The following is a 5,853-nucleotide window of genomic DNA, read 5'->3' on the forward strand; positions in this document are numbered from 1 at the left end:
TAGGATTAGAGTTGGGATTAGGGAAGCTTCGAAGGTAATATAAAATAGTAGGTAGTTTATAGATCTAAAAGTTAATACTAGGAAAATTAATAGAGCTAAGTTGACTAATAGAAATAGTCTGGGAAAATTTGAAGTAAATGTAATTTTTACTCTGGATATAACAATGAGTGCTATAATTCAAATGCTTAGTAGGATTAAAATGTAGCTTAAGTAGTCTGTACCTAGTCTAAATCCTAAGTTATATATGAAGAAGTCGTGATTGTATAAAATGGCGAATAAAAACGATACAGCTAAGATTCCTGTTTGAATTAGAGACCAGTCCTTTACAAATGTCATTAATATAAGAAGTATGAATAAGTATTTTAGCATTCTAATCTATTAAAGGTTCTAAAGTAGTCGTTTCCGTGGGAGCGAACAATGGAGACTAGTAGAGCTAGACCTAGGGCGCCTTTGCAGGCTGCTAGGACTAAGAAAAAGAGAGAGAAAGATAATTCATTTCCGATTGAAGAAAGACAGTTGGATATTAAGAAGAAGATCCCAAGTATAATGAATTCTAATCTTAGGAGAGTATTTAATAAATGTTTTCGGTTTGAAGCGAAAGCTCATAGTCCCCTGAAAATTATAGTGAATGCAATAAATAAGAACAAGTTATTTAAAGTTAACATTAGTTTTAATAGTTTAAATAAAAACTCTGGTCTTGTAAACCAGTGATGAAATTTTTTTCTTGAAACACAGAGAGATTGGAGTGATAATGTATGGTCTTCCTTTTATTATTTTGTTTTCTTTGATTTTTATGCGTTTAATTCATCCTCTGTCAACAGGTCTTGTGCTATTAATTCAAACGGTTTTGATCTCAATTACTACTGGATTGTTTGCTGAGAGTTACTGGTTTTCGTATATTTTATTTTTGATTTTTTTGGGTGGAATATTAGTGTTGTTTATTTATGTTGCGTCTTTAGCAGCTAATGAGCAATTTAAGGTTAGGAGAGAATTTTTTGTTATCTTTTTTTTAGCATTGATTATTAGTTTTTTTCTGATTTTTGTGGATCCTGTGATAGTGGCAAATAAAATTGGGGAGTCAACTACAACTTTTTTATCTAAATATTCTGATAGTAGAAATTCTGCTATGAATGTGAGGACTATTTATAATGAACCTAGGGCTATGTTTACGATGTTTATTATTAGCTATTTGCTATTGACGCTGTTTGTAGTTGTTAAGGTGATAAGTTCGTCTTCTAGTCCTTTGCGGTTAATAACTTATGATAACACCGTTGCGTAAGTTTCATCCATTGTTAAAAATTGCTAATGGGGCACTAGTTGATATACCTATTCCAAGAAATATTTCTATTTTTTGGAATTTTGGGTCATTGCTTGGTTTGTGTTTGGTTGTTCAAATTGTTACTGGTCTGTTTCTTGCTATACATTATGTTGCGCATATTGATTTGGCATTTTCTAGGGTAGCTCATATTCAACGAGACTATAATTACGGGTGATTATTACGGACTTTACATGCTAATGGGGCGTCTTTTTTCTTTATTTGTATCTTCACATTGGTCGGGGGATGTATTTTGGTTCTTATATGATTTTTCATGCTTGAATAGTAGGTGTTGTGATTCTTTTTTTGGTAATGGCGACGGCTTTTTTAGGTTATGTTTTACCATGAGGCCAAATGTCTTTTTGAGGTGCGACTGTGATTACTAATTTGTTTTCAGCGATTCCTTATATTGGTACTTCTTTGGTTCAGTGGATTTGAGGAGGATTTGCTGTGGAAAATGCTACTTTAACTCGTTTTTTCACCTTTCATTTTTTGTTTCCATTTGTTATTGCTGCTGCGACTTTGGTTCATATTTTGTTTCTTCATCAGGCTGGGGCGAATAATCCTTTGGGTGTTTTAAGGCAAGTGGATAAGGTTCCTTTTCACCCTTATTTCACTTTCAAGGATATTGTTGGGTTTTTGGTCATGTTAATGGCTCTTGTGCTGCTTACTTTGCTTCATCCTTACCTTTTAGGGGATCCAGACAATTTTATTCCTGCAAATCCTTTAGTAACTCCAGCTCATATTCAGCCGGAGTGGTATTTTTTATTTGCTTACGCGATTTTGCGATCTATTCCTAATAAATTGGGAGGTGTAATTGCTTTAGTGCTCTCAGTGGCAATTCTTATGATTCTTCCTTTTACTCATTTCTCGAAATTTCGGAGTCTTAGATTTTATCCGTTAAATCAAATTTTGTTTTGGTTTTTGGTTTCTACAGTTGTTTTATTAACTTGAATTGGGGCTCGTCCTGTTGAAGATCCTTATATTATTACGGGCCAGGTTTTAACAATTTCTTATTTAGGTTTTATTTGATTATGCCTCTGGCAGCAATGTGGTGAGATAAAATGTTAGATTGGTTGCTTAGTTTAAAAGAAAACAAGTGTTTTGAAAGCATTAGATAAGATTGGTTCTTAGTATTCTTAGGGAGAAGGTGTTTACCTTGTCTTTAATTCCCAAAACTAAAATTTTTATTAAACTACTCCCTAGTTAGATTATTAAAGAAAAACAAAATAATTTAACTCCTATAAAAAAGATTAGGTAGTTAAGGGAAACTGGAAGGAATCTTTTTCAGGCTAAGTATATTAGTTTATCGTATCGTAGGCGTGGTAGGGTCCCTCGAACTCAAATAAAAACGAAGGCTATAAAAACTAATTTGAAATAAAAGAGTAGGCTACACGGATCGGCTCCTAAGAAAATTAATACGAATAGTATTCTTATAAATAGAATTCTTGCGTATTCAGCTATGAAAATTAAAGCAAATCCTCCTCTTCTGTATTCGGTATTGAATCCTGAAACTAGTTCTGATTCACCTTCGGCAAAATCAAATGGGGTACGGTTTGTTTCTGCTAGGCAGGAGGCTAGTCATATTAAAGATAGAGGTAGTGTGAATCAAATTATTCAAATATCTTTTTGGAACTGAGTGAAAAGTTCTATATTGAATCCGCCAATTAAGAAGATAAAGGATAAGAGAATAAGAGCAAGTCTGACTTCGTATGAAATTGTTTGGGCTACGGCTCTGAGTCTTCCAAGCATTGAGTATTTACAGTTTGAAGCTCACCCGGCTCTTATAATTGAATAGACTCCTAGACTTAGACAGCATAAAAAGAATAAAACTCCTGTGTTAAAATTTACTAGTCCGGTTTGATAAGGTAATATAGCTCAGACTAGGAGAGAAATAAATAGCCTGAATACGGGAGATAGGTAATATGGTAAAAAGTTGGATATAGTTGGTATTGTTTGTTCTTTGGTGAATAATTTTACAGCGTCGCCAAATGGTTGGAGTAATCCCAGGAATCCTACGATGTTGGGTCCTTTTCGAATTTGAATGTAACCTAGAATTTTTCGTTCTAAAAATGTTACAAAAGCAACTCCAATTAAAACGCAAATAATTAAGACTAGGTAGTTTACAACGATAACTGCGAACACAAAATAGTTAGCCTGAACTATTTATAAACCTGTTTATGAGTTTCATTAAACTGAAGCACAAAATTGATTGTTTAGGTAAAAGTGATGTTCATATTTAATAAAATTATTTTAACTACCTAATCCTTTCGTACTAAGGTAGTTTAATTTTTTTAGAAGATAGAAACCGACCTGGCTCACGCCGGTCTGAACTCAAATCATGTAAAATTTTAAAAGTCGAACAGACTTTTTTTCAGAACTGCTGCATTATGTAGAAATTTTAATTCAACATCGAGGTCGCAAACTTTTCTTTCGATGGGAACTCTCAAGAAAAATGACGCTGTTATCCCTAAAGTAACTTGATATTTTAATCTTTAGAAAGGATCAATTTATTATCAGAAATCTTTGTTTAGAAGTAAAAACAGTTAGTTTATTTATATCTTTGTTGCCCCAACAAAACATTTTTTTCAGTATTTTTCCTTACACTAACAAATTGGCTTAATACTGAATGTGATGTAAAGATTTTTAGGGTTTTATCGTCTTTCTAAAATATTAAAGCCTTTTCACGTTAAAGTTAAATTCAATTTTTTTTTTTTAAGACAGTATATCTCTCGTTCGACCTTTCATACGAGCCTTTAATTAAAAGACTAATGATTATGCTACCTTTGCACGGTCAGAAATACCGTGGCCCTTTAATAATTCAGTGGGCAGGCCAGACTGTGTAAATCTTCACAAAGACATGTTTTTGTTAAACAGGCGGAAATAATATTTACCGAGTTCCTTAAATAAATTTTTAATATTTAAAAGATTTTATTTATAATAAAAAATATTTTAACATAAATTTTACTAATGATTTCATAGTAGCTAAACAGGCTAAGTTGAAGTTAATTTTCTAATACTTGATAAAAAGAACTTGTAAAATTTAAAATATTTTGTTATATTGGTTGAAAAACCTGGAAAATATGGCTACTTTTAAGCCTACTTTTATAAGAATCTATTTATTGGTTCTATGATTTTTCATTTTGGAAGAAAAAGCTCTACCCTAATCTTCTTAGTTGCATAGCTAAATAGCTGAGCACGTAAATTAAATTTATTTCTTAGAAAACCAGATATAAAAGCTCGATTGGCATATCACCTCTAATAATACGTTAAAAATTTTATTGCTACAAAAACTTTCTCTTAAAATTAGCTATCTTTTTTTCGGGATGATTATTTATAGATCTAATTTTGAAAACCTATTATACACAAGATACAATTTCTTATATTTACTTTTAAGAATTTTAAGTGTTATTTCTACTTTCTTTCACAATACTTTTTACTTTCACTATATTGATATTTCGATAAAATCTACTATTCAGAAAAATGAAAAATTAGTTTTCTTATAATGTTAACGTTCTCATGACAAAAGTAAGATTACTGATTTCAAGATAACCTAGACCATAGGTACTCTTCTCGGTGTAAACGAGCTGCTTATTTCAAGCTCTATCTTGCTTTCCAGGTACACTTTCCAGTACACCTACTATGTTACGACTTATCTCATCTTAGGTTAATGAAAGCGACGGGCGATATGTGCACATTTTAGAGCTAAAATCAGGTTGTCTTATTAAAGCAAACCTTACTTTTAAGTCCACCTTCAAAATTTGTATTCTGAAATTTGTTCGTGATAATATAAATTTTATTGTAACCCATCTTAGCCTATATATTTGCTGCACCTTGATCTAATATTTTAATGTGATTATCTCAATAACTTGTTCTGTAAAAGTTATCTCAATGACGGTATACAAACTATATAACATAGGTAAGATTTTTCGTGGTTTATCGTTTAAAAGACAGGTTCCCCTAATTAGACTAAAATACCGCCAAATTCTTTGAATTTAGAGCACATAGCTGTTACTAATCAGATATAAATCTTTCTTAAAGGTATAGGAGGGTATCTAATCCTTGTTTATTTCCTTTATTTGTTAACTTATTAATTGAGATGGGTTGATTTATTTATCTTTGAAAAATTGATTTCACCCTTTATAAAATTAAAAAAATCATTGTTTACTAGCATAAGAGTTAAATATCGATTTGTATTCACTCTCCCTTCGAGTATAACCGCGACTGCTGGCACAAGATTTAGCCGGAGATAATTCAATTTACTTTTTCCAGTTTTCACTGATATGAAAATAATACACATTGAGATCTACTAAAGCTTGAAGTTTTGAACTTGTTAGCTTGGGAGTACTGGAATTTTCATATGTTATTAATTGAAAAGCGAATATTTAAAGCAAGAATCAAACTTATATTTATATTGGTAAAATAGACAGCGTTCAATTGTATATAATTTTAAAATGTATAAAGTAAATTTTTAAATATAGTAAATTTCTTTTTGATTCTCCGTTGTTACATATATACATCAACCTAAAACTTAAACA

The 5,853-nt window shown here is 31.3% G+C and overlaps 2 pseudogenes; both read right to left on the bottom strand.

Moving 5' to 3' along the window:
• Positions 1 to 2,521: 2,521 nt before the first annotated feature.
• LOC145397977 (NADH-ubiquinone oxidoreductase chain 1 pseudogene) lies at positions 2,522 to 3,478 on the bottom strand (annotated as a pseudogene).
• A 1,453-nt stretch (positions 3,479 to 4,931) lies between these two features.
• LOC145398233 (small subunit ribosomal RNA) lies at positions 4,932 to 5,335 on the bottom strand (annotated as a pseudogene).
• Positions 5,336 to 5,853: the final 518 nt, after the last annotated feature.

The sequence above is a fragment of the Coenobita brevimanus genome, chromosome 44 (genome assembly GCF_032717465.1).
Source record: "Coenobita brevimanus isolate Jiangsu-jjx chromosome 44, ASM3271746v2, whole genome shotgun sequence".
Lineage (NCBI taxonomy): Eukaryota > Metazoa > Arthropoda > Malacostraca > Decapoda > Coenobitidae > Coenobita > Coenobita brevimanus.